Source organism: Hemiscyllium ocellatum, unplaced genomic scaffold (assembly GCF_020745735.1).
Source record: "Hemiscyllium ocellatum isolate sHemOce1 unplaced genomic scaffold, sHemOce1.pat.X.cur. scaffold_1161_pat_ctg1, whole genome shotgun sequence".
Lineage (NCBI taxonomy): Eukaryota > Metazoa > Chordata > Chondrichthyes > Orectolobiformes > Hemiscylliidae > Hemiscyllium > Hemiscyllium ocellatum.
This window is the reverse complement of record NW_026867691.1, coordinates 33,550-53,124: the sequence shown is the minus strand read 5'-3', so window position 1 is coordinate 53,124 and position 19,575 is coordinate 33,550. Positions and strand designations below refer to the sequence as shown.

Genomic DNA, 19,575 nt, shown 5'->3' with positions numbered 1-19,575 from the left:
GTTCTGAATCTTCCACCAAAAGCAGTACCGCATTTGCATTCCTTGTGCAGGCAGGCCGGTTCAAAGACAGGGAAGAAGCTGACGCGCTGGTGTCACAGTACACCACGGATTCCTGAACTAGTCTGTCTGTCAAATGTAGCCCAAAGTCGTATCTGAAAGACCTCATTTGGAAGCCGCCTGTCGTTATTCAACGTGCGAGAATTGGCAGCAGAGGTGCTGAATCATGGTTTGGATCAGTGCGCTCGTTAGTGACTCATTCATTCAGCAACAGCAATGAAAGAAATTACACTCTCAGAGGAACATTTGAACTTGTGCTTTCATAACGTCGCTAGTATTAAAATGCGTCCTGAGATCTAAGCCGTGTTGGAACTTAAACGGAGGAATCGACAGAGAGGCTACAGAATGACATCGCATCCTTTTGGTTTTCTTTAAATCACTGACGAGCAGGAAAATGTAAACGGGGAGAGCGAGTGGGAAAGTGAGGCAGTTGCAGCTCTGCTGAAATTCCTTCTTTGTAAGTAACTCAGCAGCAAGAGACGTGAAGGTGACTCATGTGTGAGAGCTCTTCACATCGAGAACAAAAAGCACTCAAGGGCAGTTAGCACCTCTCCCGGAGTGGGGGTGGGGTGAGCAGTAACTTCTGTTACTCTGTTCAGAAACTGCCTTTTCGATTGACTTGGACAGAAACTGCATTTCTAATAAGCACCATGGAGTTTAGCAAAATGTATTGAGTCGCTCCTTGCCGATTCCCACACAGGTTTCCAACTCAGTTGATATCCATGTGGCTCATGTCCAGGGGTGGACATCTCTGCAGTGAATGGCACGGTTAAGGTAAAAGGCAAGGAAAGTGGCATCTCGAACAGACACAGTGACTGAAACGATGCTGCACGGTATGATGTGGAACACGGCCTGCTCAGCTTTGTGCATTTTCCCTGTAGTCCGGTGTGTTTCGTGTTCCGTGTAAATGTGAAAGTTGTCCTGTTTCGAGCAATGGGTGAAATCATTCAGCAAAGCAAGAATCGAAATTGAAGTAATGTCAAGCAGCTCATGGTGATTTGACCAAATCATAACCGAACATATATTCTCACGCAGTCACAGATACATTTGTCGCTGAAAGAGTCTGAGAAGATAGACTCAGCTTACTATTGATTTTTGTCCGGATTGATGGGCTTTCATTATCTGCTGCGAAATTGACATTGTAGCCGGGCACATTCCAGCAGCTGTGCGAGTCGGAGAGGGACCATGGAGGATCCTCAACTGAGGATCTGGAAAATTTCACGAGGTATGGTCAGTCGGAGCAAAAGTAAGGAAATCGTTTGTTTCTGCAGTGTTTTCAAGATGTCAATTCCCCTGGATAACAACGAGCTGTTGGAAAAAGAAAGGTGAAACGGAGAATGTCTTCACCTTTCAGTGCTGGGTGCCAGAGAACCGCAGCGCGGCCGGCAGAGGCCGGTTTCTGTAGTGTAGTGGTCATCACGTTCGCCTTACACGCGAAAGGTCCCCAGTTCGAAACTGGGCAGAAACTGCTTTGTTCTCAATTGCAGCCTTTTACAAGCCGAGCGGTCTAATGTGCTGGATCCAGGTTCCAGTCCTGAAAGGGGTGTGGGTTCGAATCCCACCACTGCTATTTCAGCTGATCAACTCCATCGCCGCAGCACTGTTAAAATGCTGCTTCGATCCCCGCTGCCTGGATTCCCCCGGGTATTTAACTGTGGTATGGAAACGTACTGACTATTGCAACGTTTCTCTGCTGTCGTGATGGTAATCGCTTCGACTCTCGCTTTACATTGCAGGCAAGTTGAGTTTTTACTGGAACCGAATGGAGACTGTTATTTCATCGCTGTTGTGAAACAGAGTCCTGCGGTGAGTCGATTCATCGTTATTTGGCTTTCTGGCGAATGGAAAATCGTTCCAATGAATATGTTATTGAATTTCTCCCATTTCCATCGTTTCCGTCCTGGAGACATCTGAAGGGAAAAGTAATCTCATCGAGACTGTGATTGTTGAAATTCACTTTTTTTATGGCCCATACTTATGATATTCGTTCTTTCTCTCTTTTCAGCATTGTCTGGGAAGTGGTGGTGCACTAAGGCTGCAGTATGTTTGAAAGAGTAGTTTGGAATTGCCCTGTTGTTAGTTGTGAGATTACTTTATGCCTCTTGACCTCGGACTCTCTCACATTTAACTTTCATGCTTCGCTGTGTCTGAATATGCATTAGCTATGCCAGCTTTGATTGTGTTCCGTGTTAAATGCTTTCTGTTTGCGATTCGCTCAATGCGTTACGATTTAACACGGGTTCTGCGGTAACTTCCAGCAGCAAAAATCCTCAACTGAGGATCTGGGAAAATTTCACGAAGTATGGTCAGTCGGAGCAAAAGTAAGGAAGTCGTTTGTTTCTGCAGTGTTTCACAATACTACCTTTCCCGTGAGCAGTCGAACAGACTAAATGATTGTGCCACAGACTGCGATGGAAAGCTCCGCTAGAAAGTAATCCTTTAAAACCGGTGTAAGCAACACAAGGTTATTGGGGTACACCGCGTGGAAACAGATACTTCGGTGTATCTCATTCATGCTCACCACATCACCAAAATGAAACAAGTCCCGTTCCACAGCATTTGGCCTCAATCCCTCAAAACCCATCGTATTCCAGAAACTCATCCGATTACCATTGCAATTTTCTGAGTGTAATAGCCTCCCCCACTCCCTCTGGTAGCTCATTCCATACACCCATAACCTTGTTGGTGGGAAATGTGCCTCGGGGTCCTTTGTCAATTTCTGACCACTCACCTTAAACCTATGCTCTCGAGTTTCCAACTCACCCTAGCTTGGGTAAAACACGTAAATACTCAGTTTACAACCCTTCCATAAAATCATGTCGCAGCCGTTATGCTGCCGGGAAAGTTGTCCCAGCCTATTCCACTTCACTCTACAGTCCGAACATTGACGACATCCTTGTCTATATTTTGTCACAAATTTCACGTCTATTTTTTTTTAACTTTTTCAAGATGTCAATTACCCAGGATAACAACGAGCTATTGGAAAAAGAACGGTGAACCGTAGAATGGCTTCAACTTCCAGTGCTGGATGCCACAGAGCCACAAGAGGCTAGCCTGAGGCCAGTTTCTGTAGTGTAGTGGTCATCACATTTGACTAACGCGCAAAAAGTCCCCCGTTCGAAACTGGACAGAAACTGCTTTGATCTTCATTTGCAGCCTTTTACACTGACAAGAACGGAGCTTTCTTGCTTGCTATCCCATCTGCAAACCTGCCTTCGAAAATGCTCGAACAAATCTGCTCTCTTTGTGAAATGTGATGCAATTCCATTAAATTAGTTTGCAAAGCATTGTAAAGTTTTTCTCCAACCTGGGTCTGATCATATGACATTCTGCTTCAGAGTGTAGTTACCGCGTTCTGAATCTTCCACCAAAAGCAGTACCGCATTTGCATTCCTTGTGCAGGCAGGCCGGTTCAAAGACAGGGAAGAAGCTGACGCGCTGGTGTCACAGTACACCACGGATTCCTGAACTAGTCTGTCTGTCAAATGTAGCCCAAAGTCGTATCTGAAAGACCTCATTTGGAAGCCGCCTGTCGTTATTCAACGTGCGAGAATTGGCAGCAGAGGTGCTGAATCATGGTTTGGATCAGTGCGCTCGTTAGTGACTCATTCATTCAGCAACAGCAATGAAAGAAATTACACTCTCAGAGGAACATTTGAACTTGTGCTTTCATAACGTCGCTAGTATTAAAATGCGTCCTGAGATCTAAGCCGTGTTGGAACTTAAACGGAGGAATCGACAGAGAGGCTACAGAATGACATCGCATCCTTTTGGTTTTCTTTAAATCACTGACGAGCAGGAAAATGTAAACGGGGAGAGCGAGTGGGAAAGTGAGGCAGTTGCAGCTCTGCTGAAATTCCTTCTTTGTAAGTAACTCAGCAGCAAGAGACGTGAAGGTGACTCATGTGTGAGAGCTCTTCACATCGAGAACAAAAAGCACTCAAGGGCAGTTAGCACCTCTCCCGGAGTGGGGGTGGGGTGAGCAGTAACTTCTGTTACTCTGTTCAGAAACTGCCTTTTCGATTGACTTGGACAGAAACTGCATTTCTAATAAGCACCATGGAGTTTAGCAAAATGTATTGAGTCGCTCCTTGTCGATTCCCACACAGGTTTCCAACTCAGTTGATATCCATGTGGCTCATGTCCAGGGGTGGACATCTCTGCAGTGAATGGCACGGTTAAGGTAAAAGGCAAGGAAAGTGGCATCTCGAACAGACACAGTGACTGAAACGATGCTGCACGGTATGATGTGGAACACGGCCTGCTCAGCTTTGTGCATTTTCCCTGTAGTCCGGTGTGTTTCGTGTTCCGTGTAAATGTGAAAGTTGTCCTGTTTCGAGCAATGGGTGAAATCATTCAGCAAAGCAAGAATCGAAATTGAAGTAATGTCAAGCAGCTCATGGTGATTTGACCAAATCATAACCGAACATATATTCTCACGCAGTCACAGATACATTTGTCGCTGAAAGAGTCTGAGAAGATAGACTCAGCTTACTATTGATTTTTGTCCGGATTGATGGGCTTTCATTATCTGCTGCGAAATTGACATTGTAGCCGGGCACATTCCAGCAGCTGTGCGAGTCGGAGAGGGACCATGGAGGATCCTCAACTGAGGATCTGGAAAATTTCACGAGGTATGGTCAGTCGGAGCAAAAGTAAGGAAATCGTTTGTTTCTGCAGTGTTTTCAAGATGTCAATTCCCCTGGATAACAACGAGCTGTTGGAAAAAGAAAGGTGAAACGGAGAATGTCTTCACCTTTCAGTGCTGGGTGCCAGAGAACCGCAGCGCGGCCGGCAGAGGCCGGTTTCTTTAGTGTAGTTGTCATCACGTTCGCCTTACACGCGAAAGGTCCCCAGTTCGAAACTGGGCAGAAACTGCTTTGTTCTCAATTGCAGCCTTTTACAAGCCGAGCGGTCTAATGTGCTGGATCCAGGTTCCAGTCCTGAAAGGGGTGTGGGTTCGAATCCCACCACTGCTATTTCAGCTGATCAACTCCATCGCCGCAGCACTGTTAAAATGCTGCTTCGATCCCCGCTGCCTGGATTCCCCCGGGGATTTAACTGTGGTATGGAAACGTGTTGACTATTGCAACGTTTCTCTGCTGTCGTGATGGTAATCGCTTCGACTCTCGCTTTACATTGCAGGCAAGTTGAGTTTTTACTGGAACCGAATGGAGACTGTTATTTCATCGCTGTTGTGAAACAGAGTCCTGCGGTGAGTCGATTCATCGTTATTTGGCTTTCTGGCGAATGGAAAATCGTTCCAATGAATATGTTATTGAATTTCTCCCATTTCCATCGTTTCCGTCCTGGAGACATCTGAAGGGAAAAGTAATCTCATCGAGACTGTGATTGTTGAAATTCACTTTTTTTATGGCCCATACTTATGATATTCGTTCTTTCTCTCTTTTCAGCATTGTCTGGGAAGTGGTGGTGCACTAAGGCTGCAGTATGTTTGAAAGAGTAGTTTGGAATTGCCCTGTTGTTAGTTGTGAGATGACTTTATGCCTCTTGACCTCGGACTCTCTCACATTTAGCGTTCATGCTTCGCTGTGTCTGAATATGCATTAGCTATGCCAGCTTTGATTGTGTTCCGTGTTAAATGCTTTCTGTTTGCGATTCGCTCAATACGTTACGATTTAACACGGGTTCTGCGGTAACTTCCAGCAGCAAAAATCCTCAACTGAGGATCAGGGAAAATTTCACGAAGTATGGTCAGTCGGAGCAAAAGTAAGGAAGTCGTTTGTTTCTGCAGTGTTTCACAATACTACCTTTCCCGTGAGCAGTCGAACAGACTAAATGATTGTGCCACAGACTGCGATGGAAAGCTCCGCTAGAAAGTAATCCTTTAAAACCGGTGTAAGCAACACAAGGTTATTGGGGTACACCGCGTGGAAACAGATACTTCGGTGTATCTCATTCATCCTCACCACATCACCAAAATGAAACAAGTCCCGTTCCACAGCATTTGGCCTCAATCCCTCAAAACCCATCGTATTCCAGAAACTCATCCGATTACCATTGCAATTTTCTGAGTGTAATAGCCTCCCCCACTCCCTCTGGTAGCTCATTCCATACACCCATAACCTTGTTGGTGGGAAATGTGCCTCGGGGTCCTTTGTCAATTTCTGACCACTCACCTTAAACCTATGCTCTCGAGTTTCCAACTCACCCTAGCTTGGGTAAAACACGTAAATACTCAGTTTACAACCCTTCCATAAAATCATGTCGCAGCCGTTATGCTGCCGGGAAAGTTGTCCCAGCCTATTCCACTTCACTCTACAGTCCGAACATTGACGACATCCTTGTCTATATTTTGTCACAAATTTCACGTCTTTTTTTTTTAACTTTTTCAAGATGTCAATTACCCAGGATAACAACGAGCTATTGGAAAAAGAACGGTGAACCGTAGAATGGCTTCAACTTCCAGTGCTGGATGCCACAGAGCCACAAGAGGCTAGCCTGAGGCCAGTTTCTGTAGTGTAGTGGTCATCACATTTGACTAACGCGCAAATAGTCCCCCGTTCGAAACTGGACAGAAACTGCTTTGATCTTCATTTGCAGCCTTTTACACTGACAAGAACGGAGCTTTCTTGCTTGCTATCCCATCTGCAAACCTGCCTTCGAAAATGCTCGAACAAATCTGCTCTCTTTGTGAAATGTGATGCAATTCCATTAAATTAGTTTGCAAAGCATTGTAAAGTTTTTCTCCAACCTGGGTCTGATCATATGACATTCTGCTTCAGAGTGTAGTTACCGCGTTCTGAATCTTCCACCAAAAGCAGTACCGCATTTGCATTCCTTGTGCAGGCAGGCCGGTTCAAAGACAGGGAAGAAGCTGACGCGCTGGTGTCACAGTACACCACGGATTCCTGAACTAGTCTGTCTGTCAAATGTAGCCCAAAGTCGTATCTGAAAGACCTCATTTGGAAGCCGCCTGTCGTTATTCAACGTGCGAGAATTGGCAGCAGAGGTGCTGAATCATGGTTTGGATCAGTGCGCTCGTTAGTGACTCATTCATTCAGCAACAGCAATGAAAGAAATTACACTCTCAGAGGAACATTTGAACTTGTGCTTTCATAACGTCGCTAGTATTAAAATGCGTCCTGAGATCTAAGCCGTGTTGGAACTTAAACGGAGGAATCGACAGAGAGGCTACAGAATGACATCGCATCCTTTTGGTTTTCTTTAAATCACTGACGAGCAGGAAAATGTAAACGGGGAGAGCGAGTGGGAAAGTGAGGCAGTTGCAGCTCTGCTGAAATTCCTTCTTTGTAAGTAACTCAGCAGCAAGAGACGTGAAGGTGACTCATGTGTGAGAGCTCTTCACATCGAGAACAAAAAGCACTCAAGGGCAGTTAGCACCTCTCCCGGAGTGGGGGTGGGGTGAGCAGTAACTTCTGTTACTCTGTTCAGAAACTGCCTTTTCGATTGACTTGGACAGAAACTGCATTTCTAATAAGCACCATGGAGTTTAGCAAAATGTATTGAGTCGCTCCTTGTCGATTCCCACACAGGTTTCCAACTCAGTTGATATCCATGTGGCTCATGTCCAGGGGTGGACATCTCTGCAGTGAATGGCACGGTTAAGGTAAAAGGCAAGGAAAGTGGCATCTCGAACAGACACAGTGACTGAAACGATGCTGCACGGTATGATGTGGAACACGGCCTGCTCAGCTTTGTGCATTTTCCCTGTAGTCCGGTGTGTTTCGTGTTCCGTGTAAATGTGAAAGTTGTCCTGTTTCGAGCAATGGGTGAAATCATTCAGCAAAGCAAGAATCGAAATTGAAGTAATGTCAAGCAGCTCATGGTGATTTGACCAAATCATAACCGAACATATATTCTCACGCAGTCACAGATACATTTGTCGCTGAAAGAGTCTGAGAAGATAGACTCAGCTTACTATTGATTTTTGTCCGGATTGATGGGCTTTCATTATCTGCTGCGAAATTGACATTGTAGCCGGGCACATTCCAGCAGCTGTGCGAGTCGGAGAGGGACCATGGAGGATCCTCAACTGAGGATCTGGAAAATTTCACGAGGTATGGTCAGTCGGAGCAAAAGTAAGGAAATCGTTTGTTTCTGCAGTGTTTTCAAGATGTCAATTCCCCTGGATAACAACGAGCTGTTGGAAAAAGAAAGGTGAAACGGAGAATGTCTTCACCTTTCAGTGCTGGGTGCCAGAGAACCGCAGCGCGGCCGGCAGAGGCCGGTTTCTTTAGTGTAGTTGTCATCACGTTCGCCTTACACGCGAAAGGTCCCCAGTTCGAAACTGGGCAGAAACTGCTTTGTTCTCAATTGCAGCCTTTTACAAGCCGAGCGGTCTAATGTGCTGGATCCAGGTTCCAGTCCTGAAAGGGGTGTGGGTTCGAATCCCACCACTGCTATTTCAGCTGATCAACTCCATCGCCGCAGCACTGTTAAAATGCTGCTTCGATCCCCGCTGCCTGGATTCCCCCGGGGATTTAACTGTGGTATGGAAACGTGTTGACTATTGCAACGTTTCTCTGCTGTCGTGATGGTAATCGCTTCGACTCTCGCTTTACATTGCAGGCAAGTTGAGTTTTTACTGGAACCGAATGGAGACTGTTATTTCATCGCTGTTGTGAAACAGAGTCCTGCGGTGAGTCGATTCATCGTTATTTGGCTTTCTGGCGAATGGAAAATCGTTCCAATGAATATGTTATTGAATTTCTCCCATTTCCATCGTTTCCGTCCTGGAGACATCTGAAGGGAAAAGTAATCTCATCGAGACTGTGATTGTTGAAATTCACTTTTTTTATGGCCCATACTTATGATATTCGTTCTTTCTCTCTTTTCAGCATTGTCTGGGAAGTGGTGGTGCACTAAGGCTGCAGTATGTTTGAAAGAGTAGTTTGGAATTGCCCTGTTGTTAGTTGTGAGATGACTTTATGCCTCTTGACCTCGGACTCTCTCACATTTAGCGTTCATGCTTCGCTGTGTCTGAATATGCATTAGCTATGCCAGCTTTGATTGTGTTCCGTGTTAAATGCTTTCTGTTTGCGATTCGCTCAATACGTTACGATTTAACACGGGTTCTGCGGTAACTTCCAGCAGCAAAAATCCTCAACTGAGGATCTGGGAAAATTTCACGAAGTATGGTCAGTCGGAGCAAAAGTAAGGAAGTCGTTTGTTTCTGCAGTGTTTCACAATACTACCTTTCCCGTGAGCAGTCGAACAGACTAAATGATTGTGCCACAGACTGCGATGGAAAGCTCCGCTAGAAAGTAATCCTTTAAAACCGGTGTAAGCAACACAAGGTTATTGGGGTACACCGCGTGGAAACAGATACTTCGGTGTATCTCATTCATCCTCACCACATCACCAAAATGAAACAAGTCCCGTTCCACAGCATTTGGCCTCAATCCCTCAAAACCCATCGTATTCCAGAAACTCATCCGATTACCATTGCAATTTTCTGAGTGTAATAGCCTCCCCCACTCCCTCTGGTAGCTCATTCCATACACCCATAACCTTGTTGGTGGGAAATGTGCCTCGGGGTCCTTTGTCAATTTCTGACCACTCACCTTAAACCTATGCTCTCGAGTTTCCAACTCACCCTAGCTTGGGTAAAACACGTAAATACTCAGTTTACAACCCTTCCATAAAATCATGTCGCAGCCGTTATGCTGCCGGGAAAGTTGTCCCAGCCTATTCCACTTCACTCTACAGTCCGAACATTGACGACATCCTTGTCTATATTTTGTCACAAATTTCACGTCTATTTTTTTTTAACTTTTTCAAGATGTCAATTACCCAGGATAACAACGAGCTATTGGAAAAAGAAAGGTGAACCGTAGAATGGCTTCAACTTCCAGTGCTGGATGCCACAGAGCCACAAGAGGCTAGCCTGAGGCCAGTTTCTGTAGTGTAGTGGTCATCACATTTGACTAACGCGCAAAAAGTCCCCCGTTCGAAACTGGACAGAAACTGCTTTGATCTTCATTTGCAGCCTTTTACACTGACAAGAACGGAGCTTTCTTGCTTGCTATCCCATCTGCAAACCTGCCTTCGAAAATGCTCGAACAAATCTGCTCTCTTTGTGAAATGTGATGCAATTCCATTAAATTAGTTTGCAAAGCATTGTAAAGTTTTTCTCCAACCTGGGTCTGATCATATGACATTCTGCTTCAGAGTGTAGTTACCGCGTTCTGAATCTTCCACCAAAAGCAGTACCGCATTTGCATTCCTTGTGCAGGCAGGCCGGTTCAAAGACAGGGAAGAAGCTGACGCGCTGGTGTCACAGTACACCACGGATTCCTGAACTAGTCTGTCTGTCAAATGTAGCCCAAAGTCGTATCTGAAAGACCTCATTTGGAAGCCGCCTGTCGTTATTCAACGTGCGAGAATTGGCAGCAGAGGTGCTGAATCATGGTTTGGATCAGTGCGCTCGTTAGTGACTCATTCATTCAGCAACAGCAATGAAAGAAATTACACTCTCAGAGGAACATTTGAACTTGTGCTTTCATAACGTCGCTAGTATTAAAATGCGTCCTGAGATCTAAGCCGTGTTGGAACTTAAACGGAGGAATCGACAGAGAGGCTACAGAATGACATCGCATCCTTTTGGTTTTCTTTAAATCACTGACGAGCAGGAAAATGTAAACGGGGAGAGCGAGTGGGAAAGTGAGGCAGTTGCAGCTCTGCTGAAATTCCTTCTTTGTAAGTAACTCAGCAGCAAGAGACGTGAAGGTGACTCATGTGTGAGAGCTCTTCACATCGAGAACAAAAAGCACTCAAGGGCAGTTAGCACCTCTCCCGGAGTGGGGGTGGGGTGAGCAGTAACTTCTGTTACTCTGTTCAGAAACTGCCTTTTCGATTGACTTGGACAGAAACTGCATTTCTAATAAGCACCATGGAGTTTAGCAAAATGTATTGAGTCGCTCCTTGCCGATTCCCACACAGGTTTCCAACTCAGTTGATATCCATGTGGCTCATGTCCAGGGGTGGACATCTCTGCAGTGAATGGCACGGTTAAGGTAAAAGGCAAGGAAAGTGGCATCTCGAACAGACACAGTGACTGAAACGATGCTGCACGGTATGATGTGGAACACGGCCTGCTCAGCTTTGTGCATTTTCCCTGTAGTCCGGTGTGTTTCGTGTTCCGTGTAAATGTGAAAGTTGTCCTGTTTCGAGCAATGGGTGAAATCATTCAGCAAAGCAAGAATCGAAATTGAAGTAATGTCAAGCAGCTCATGGTGATTTGACCAAATCATAACCGAACATATATTCTCACGCAGTCACAGATACATTTGTCGCTGAAAGAGTCTGAGAAGATAGACTCAGCTTACTATTGATTTTTGTCCGGATTGATGGGCTTTCATTATCTGCTGCGAAATTGACATTGTAGCCGGGCACATTCCAGCAGCTGTGCGAGTCGGAGAGGGACCATGGAGGATCCTCAACTGAGGATCTGGAAAATTTCACGAGGTATGGTCAGTCGGAGCAAAAGTAAGGAAATCGTTTGTTTCTGCAGTGTTTTCAAGATGTCAATTCCCCTGGATAACAACGAGCTGTTGGAAAAAGAAAGGTGAAACGGAGAATGTCTTCACCTTTCAGTGCTGGGTGCCAGAGAACCGCAGCGCGGCCGGCAGAGGCCGGTTTCTGTAGTGTAGTGGTCATCACGTTCGCCTTACACGCGAAAGGTCCCCAGTTCGAAACTGGGCAGAAACTGCTTTGTTCTCAATTGCAGCCTTTTACAAGCCGAGCGGTCTAATGTGCTGGATCCAGGTTCCAGTCCTGAAAGGGGTGTGGGTTCGAATCCCACCACTGCTATTTCAGCTGATCAACTCCATCGCCGCAGCACTGTTAAAATGCTGCTTCGATCCCCGCTGCCTGGATTCCCCCGGGTATTTAACTGTGGTATGGAAACGTGTTGACTATTGCAACGTTTCTCTGCTGTCGTGATGGTAATCGCTTCGACTCTCGCTTTACATTGCAGGCAAGTTGAGTTTTTACTGGAACCGAATGGAGACTGTTATTTCATCGCTGTTGTGAAACAGAGTCCTGCGGTGAGTCGATTCATCGTTATTTGGCTTTCTGGCGAATGGAAAATCGTTCCAATGAATATGTTATTGAATTTCTCCCATTTCCATCGTTTCCGTCCTGGAGACATCTGAAGGGAAAAGTAATCTCATCGAGACTGTGATTGTTGAAATTCACTTTTTTTATGGCCCATACTTATGATATTCGTTCTTTCTCTCTTTTCAGCATTGTCTGGGAAGTGGTGGTGCACTAAGGCTGCAGTATGTTTGAAAGAGTAGTTTGGAATTGCCCTGTTGTTAGTTGTGAGATTACTTTATGCCTCTTGACCTCGGACTCTCTCACATTTAGCGTTCATGCTTCGCTGTGTCTGAATATGCATTAGCTATGCCAGCTTTGATTGTGTTCCGTGTTAAATGCTTTCTGTTTGCGATTCGCTCAATACGTTACGATTTAACACGGGTTCTGCGGTAACTTCCAGCAGCAAAAATCCTCAACTGAGGATCTGGGAAAATTTCACGAAGTATGGTCAGTCGGAGCAAAAGTAAGGAAGTCGTTTGTTTCTGCAGTGTTTCACAATACTACCTTTCCCGTGAGCAGTCGAACAGACTAAATGATTGTGCCACAGACTGCGATGGAAAGCTCCGCTAGAAAGTAATCCTTTAAAACCGGTGTAAGCAACACAAGGTTATTGGGGTACACCGCGTGGAAACAGATACTTCGGTGTATCTCATTCATCCTCACCACATCACCAAAATGAAACAAGTCCCGTTCCACAGCATTTGGCCTCAATCCCTCAAAACCCATCGTATTCCAGAAACTCATCCGATTACCATTGCAATTTTCTGAGTGTAATAGCCTCCCCCACTCCCTCTGGTAGCTCATTCCATACACCCATAACCTTGTTGGTGGGAAATGTGCCTCGGGGTCCTTTGTCAATTTCTGACCACTCACCTTAAACCTATGCTCTCGAGTTTCCAACTCACCCTAGCTTGGGTAAAACACGTAAATACTCAGTTTACAACCCTTCCATAAAATCATGTCGCAGCCGTTATGCTGCCGGGAAAGTTGTCCCAGCCTATTCCACTTCACTCTACAGTCCGAACATTGACGACATCCTTGTCTATATTTTGTCACAAATTTCACGTCTATTTTTTTTTAACTTTTTCAAGATGTCAATTACCCAGGATAACAACGAGCTATTGGAAAAAGAAAGGTGAACCGTAGAATGGCTTCAACTTCCAGTGCTGGATGCCACAGAGCCACAAGAGGCTAGCCTGAGGCCAGTTTCTGTAGTGTAGTGGTCATCACATTTGACTAACGCGCAAAAAGTCCCCCGTTCGAAACTGGACAGAAACTGCTTTGATCTTCATTTGCAGCCTTTTACACTGACAAGAACGGAGCTTTCTTGCTTGCTATCCCATCTGCAAACCTGCCTTCGAAAATGCTCGAACAAATCTGCTCTCTTTGTGAAATGTGATGCAATTCCATTAAATTAGTTTGCAAAGCATTGTAAAGTTTTTCTCCAACCTGGGTCTGATCATATGACATTCTGCTTCAGAGTGTAGTTACCGCGTTCTGAATCTTCCACCAAAAGCAGTACCGCATTTGCATTCCTTGTGCAGGCAGGCCGGTTCAAAGACAGGGAAGAAGCTGACGCGCTGGTGTCACAGTACACCACGGATTCCTGAACTAGTCTGTCTGTCAAATGTAGCCCAAAGTCGTATCTGAAAGACCTCATTTGGAAGCCGCCTGTCGTTATTCAACGTGCGAGAATTGGCAGCAGAGGTGCTGAATCATGGTTTGGATCAGTGCGCTCGTTAGTGACTCATTCATTCAGCAACAGCAATGAAAGAAATTACACTCTCAGAGGAACATTTGAACTTGTGCTTTCATAACGTCGCTAGTATTAAAATGCGTCCTGAGATCTAAGCCGTGTTGGAACTTAAACGGAGGAATCGACAGAGAGGCTACAGAATGACATCGCATCCTTTTGGTTTTCTTTAAATCACTGACGAGCAGGAAAATGTAAACGGGGAGAGCGAGTGGGAAAGTGAGGCAGTTGCAGCTCTGCTGAAATTCCTTCTTTGTAAGTAACTCAGCAGCAAGAGACGTGAAGGTGACTCATGTGTGAGAGCTCTTCACATCGAGAACAAAAAGCACTCAAGGGCAGTTAGCACCTCTCCCGGAGTGGGGGTGGGGTGAGCAGTAACTTCTGTTACTCTGTTCAGAAACTGCCTTTTCGATTGACTTGGACAGAAACTGCATTTCTAATAAGCACCATGGAGTTTAGCAAAATGTATTGAGTCGCTCCTTGCCGATTCCCACACAGGTTTCCAACTCAGTTGATATCCATGTGGCTCATGTCCAGGGGTGGACATCTCTGCAGTGAATGGCACGGTTAAGGTAAAAGGCAAGGAAAGTGGCATCTCGAACAGACACAGTGACTGAAACGATGCTGCACGGTATGATGTGGAACACGGCCTGCTCAGCTTTGTGCATTTTCCCTGTAGTCCGGTGTGTTTCGTGTTCCGTGTAAATGTGAAAGTTGTCCTGTTTCGAGCAATGGGTGAAATCATTCAGCAAAGCAAGAATCGAAATTGAAGTAATGTCAAGCAGCTCATGGTGATTTGACCAAATCATAACCGAACATATATTCTCACGCAGTCACAGATACATTTGTCGCTGAAAGAGTCTGAGAAGATAGACTCAGCTTACTATTGATTTTTGTCCGGATTGATGGGCTTTCATTATCTGCTGCGAAATTGACATTGTAGCCGGGCACATTCCAGCAGCTGTGCGAGTCGGAGAGGGACCATGGAGGATCCTCAACTGAGGATCTGGAAAATTTCACGAGGTATGGTCAGTCGGAGCAAAAGTAAGGAAATCGTTTGTTTCTGCAGTGTTTTCAAGATGTCAATTCCCCTGGATAACAACGAGCTGTTGGAAAAAGAAAGGTGAAACGGAGAATGTCTTCACCTTTCAGTGCTGGGTGCCAGAGAACCGCAGCGCGGCCGGCAGAGGCCGGTTTCTATAGTGTAGTGGTCATCACGTTCGCCTTACACGCGAAAGGTCCCCAGTTCGAAACTGGGCAGAAACTGCTTTGTTCTCAATTGCAGCCTTTTACAAGCCGAGCGGTCTAATGTGCTGGATCCAGGTTCCAGTCCTGAAAGGGGTGTGGGTTCGAATCCCACCACTGCTATTTCAGCTGATCAACTCCATCGCCGCAGCACTGTTAAAATGCTGCTTCGATCCCCGCTGCCTGGATTCCCCCGGGTATTTAACTGTGGTATGGAAACGTGTTGACTATTGCAACGTTTCTCTGCTGTCGTGATGGTAATCGCTTCGACTCTCGCTTTACATTGCAGGCAAGTTGAGTTTTTACTGGAACCGAATGGAGACTGTTATTTCATCGCTGTTGTGAAACAGAGTCCTGCGGTGAGTCGATTCATCGTTATTTGGCTTTCTGGCGAATGGAAAATCGTTCCAATGAATATGTTATTGAATTTCTCCCATTTCCATCGTTTCCGTCCTGGAGACATCTGAAGGGAAAAGTAATCTCATCGAGACTGTGATTGTTGAAATTCACTTTTTTTATGGCCCATACTTATGATATTCGTTCTTTCTCTCTTTTCAGCATTGTCTGGGAAGTGGTGGTGCACTAAGGCTGCAGTATGTTTGAAAGAGTAGTTTGGAATTGCCCTGTTGTTAGTTGTGAGATTACTTTATGCCTCTTGACCTCGGACTCTCTCACATTTAGCGTTCATGCTTCGCTGTGTCTGAATATGCATTAGCTATGCCAGCTTTGATTGTGTTCCGTGTTAAATGCTTTCTGTTTGCGATTCGCTCAATACGTTACGATTTAACACGGGTTCTGCGGTAACTTCCAGCAGCAAAAATCCTCAACTGAGGATCTGGGAAAATTTCACGAAGTATGGTCAGTCGGAGCAAAAGTAAGGAAGTCGTTTGTTTCTGCAGTGTTTCACAATACTACCTTTCCCGTGAGCAGTCGAACAGACTAAATGATTGTGCCACAGACTGCGATGGAAAGCTCCGCTAGAAAGTAATCCTTTAAAACCGGTGTAAGCAACACAAGGTTATTGGGGTACACCGCGTGGAAACAGATACTTCGGTGTATCTCATTCATGCTCACCACATCACCAAAATGAAACAAGTCCCGTTCCACAGCATTTGGCCTCAATCCCTCAAAACCCATCGTATTCCAGAAACTCATCCGATTACCATTGCAATTTTCTGAGTGTAATAGCCTCCCCCACTCCCTCTGGTAGCTCATTCCATACACCCATAACCTTGTTGGTGGGAAATGTGCCTCGGGGTCCTTTGTCAATTTCTGACCACTCACCTTAAACCTATGCTCTCGAGTTTCCAACTCACCCTAGCTTGGGTAAAACACGTAAATACTCAGTTTACAACCCTTCCATAAAATCATGTCGCAGCCGTTATGCTGCCGGGAAAGTTGTCCCAGCCTATTCCACTTCACTCTACAGTCCGAACATTGACGACATCCTTGTCTATATTTTGTCACAAATTTCACGTCTATTTTTTTTTAACTTTTTCAAGATGTCAATTACCCAGGATAACAACGAGCTATTGGAAAAAGAAAGGTGAACCGTAGAATGGCTTCAACTTCCAGTGCTGGATGCCACAGAGCCACAAGAGGCTAGCCTGAGGCCAGTTTCTGTAGTGTAGTGGTCATCACATTTGACTAACGCGCAAAAAGTCCCCCGTTCGAAACTGGACAGAAACTGCTTTGATCTTCATTTGCAGCCTTTTACACTGACAAGAACGGAGCTTTCTTGCTTGCTATCCCATCTGCAAACCTGCCTTCGAAAATGCTCGAACAAATCTGCTCTCTTTGTGAAATGTGATGCAATTCCATTAAATTAGTTTGCAAAGCATTGTAAAGTTTTTCTCCAACCTGGGTCTGATCATATGACATTCTGCTTCAGAGTGTAGTTACCGCGTTCTGAATCTTCCACCAAAAGCAGTACCGCATTTGCATTCCTTGTGCAGGCAGGCCGGTTCAAAGACAGGGAAGAAGCTGACGCGCTGGTGTCACAGTACACCACGGATTCCTGAACTAGTCTGTCTGTCAAATGTAGCCCAAAGTCGTATCTGAAAGACCTCATTTGGAAGCCGCCTGTCGTTATTCAACGTGCGAGAATTGGCAGCAGAGGTGCTGAATCATGGTTTGGATCAGTGCGCTCGTTAGTGACTCATTCATTCAGCAACAGCAATGAAAGAAATTACACTCTCAGAGGAACATTTGAACTTGTGCTTTCATAACGTCGCTAGTATTAAAATGCGTCCTGAGATCTAAGCCGTGTTGGAACTTAAACGGAGGAATCGACAGAGAGGCTACAGAATGACATCGCATCCTTTTGGTTTTCTTTAAATCACTGACGAGCAGGAAAATGTAAACGGGGAGAGCGAGTGGGAAAGTGAGGCAGTTGCAGCTCTGCTGAAATTCCTTCTTTGTAAGTAACTCAGCAGCAAGAGACGTGAAGGTGACTCATGTGTGAGAGCTCTTCACATCGAGAACAAAAAGCACTCAAGGGCAGTTAGCACCTCTCCCGGAGTGGGGGTGGGGTGAGCAGTAACTTCTGTTACTCTGTTCAGAAACTGCCTTTTCGATTGACTTGGACAGAAACTGCATTTCTAATAAGCACCATGGAGTTTAGCAAAATGTATTGAGTCGCTCCTTGCCGATTCCCACACAGGTTTCCAACTCAGTTGATATCCATGTGGCTCATGTCCAGGTGTGGACATCTCTGCAGTGAATGGCACGGTTAAGGTAAAAGGCAAGGAAAGTGGCATCTCGAACAGACACAGTGACTGAAACGATGCTGCACGGTATGATGTGGAACACGGCCTGCTCAGCTTTGTGCATTTTCCCTGTAGTCCGGTGTGTTTCGTGTTCCGTGTAAATGTGAAAGTTGTCCTGTTTCGAGCAATGGGTGAAATCATTCAGCAAAGCAAGAATCGAAATTGAAGTAATGTCAAGCAGCTCATGGTGATTTGACCAAATCATAACCGAACATATATTCTCACGCAGTCACAGATACATTTGTCGCTGAAAGAGTCTGAGAAGATAGACTCAGCTTACTATTGATTTTTGTCCGGATTGATGGGCTTTCATTATCTGCTGCGAAATTGACATTGTAGCCGGGCACATTCCAGCAGCTGTGCGAGTCGGAGAGGGACCATGGAGGATCCTCAACTGAGGATCTGGAAAATTTCACGAGGTATGGTCAGTCGGAGCAAAAGTAAGGAAATCGTTTGTTTCTGCAGTGTTTTCAAGATGTCAATTCCCCTGGATAACAACGAGCTGTTGGAAAAAGAAAGGTGAAACGGAGAATGTCTTCACCTTTCAGTGCTGGGTGCCAGAGAACCGCAGCGCGGCCGGCAGAGGCCGGTTTCTATAGTGTAGTGGTCATCACGTTCGCCTTACACGCGAAAGGTCCCCAGTTCGAAACTGGGCAGAAACTGCTTTGTTCTCAATTGCAGCCTTTTACAAGCCGAGCGGTCTAATGTGCTGGATCCAGGTTCCAGTCCTGAAAGGGGTGTGGGTTCGAATCCCACCACTGCTATTTCAGCTGATCAACTCCATCGCCGCAGCACTGTTAAAATGCTGCTTCGATCCCCGCTGCCTGGATTCCCCCGGGTATTTAACTGTGGTATGGAAACGTGTTGACTATTGCAACGTTTCTCTGCTGTCGTGATGGTAATCGCTTCGACTCTCGCTTTACATTGCAGGCAAGTTGAGTTTTTACTGGAACCGAATGGAGACTGTTATTTCATCGCTGTTGTGAAACAGAGTCCTGCGGTGAGTCGATTCATCGTTATTTGGCTTTCTGGCGAATGGAAAATCGTTCCAATGAATATGTTATTGAATTTCTCCCATTTCCATCGTTTCCGTCCTGGAGACATCTGAAGGGAAAAGTAATCTCATCGAGACTGTGATTGTTGAAATTCACTTTTTTTATGGCCCATACTTATGATATTCGTTCTTTCTCTCTTTTCAGCATTGTCTGGGAAGTGGTGGTGCACTAAGGCTGCAGTATGTTTGAAAGAGTAGTTTGGAATTGCCCTGTTGTTAGTTGTGAGATTACTTTATGCCTCTTGACCTCGGACTCTCTCACATTTAGCGTTCATGCTTCGCTGTGTCTGAATATGCATTAGCTATGCCAGCTTTGATTGTGTTCCGTGTTAAATGCTTTCTGTTTGCGATTCGCTCAATACGTTACGATTTAACACGGGTTCTGCGGTAACTTCCAGCAGCAAAAATCCTCAACTGAGGATCTGGGAAAATTTCACGAAGTATGGTCAGTCGGAGCAAAAGTAAGGAAGTCGTTTGTTTCTGCAGTGTTTCACAATACTACCTTTCCCGTGAGCAGTCGAACAGACTAAATGATTGTGCCACAGACTGCGATGGAAAGCTCCGCTAGAAAGTAATCCTTTAAAACCGGTGTAAGCAACACAAGGTTATTGGGG

The 19,575-nt window shown here is 45.5% G+C and overlaps 4 non-coding genes across 4 annotated transcripts; all 4 read left to right on the top strand.

Moving 5' to 3' along the window:
• The first annotated feature begins 1,452 nt into the window (after positions 1–1,452).
• trnav-uac (transfer RNA valine (anticodon UAC)) lies at positions 1,453–1,525 on the top strand. The gene has a single exon. It is a non-coding gene; the product is annotated as a tRNA-Val (tRNA).
• A 10,153-nt stretch (positions 1,526–11,678) lies between these two features.
• trnav-uac (transfer RNA valine (anticodon UAC)) lies at positions 11,679–11,751 on the top strand. The gene has a single exon. It is a non-coding gene; the product is annotated as a tRNA-Val (tRNA).
• Positions 11,752–15,087: 3,336 nt separating this feature from the next.
• trnav-uac (transfer RNA valine (anticodon UAC)) lies at positions 15,088–15,160 on the top strand. The gene has a single exon. It is a non-coding gene; the product is annotated as a tRNA-Val (tRNA).
• Positions 15,161–18,496: 3,336 nt separating this feature from the next.
• On the top strand, positions 18,497–18,569 carry trnav-uac (transfer RNA valine (anticodon UAC)). Its single transcript has one exon. It is a non-coding gene; the product is annotated as a tRNA-Val (tRNA).
• Positions 18,570–19,575: the final 1,006 nt, after the last annotated feature.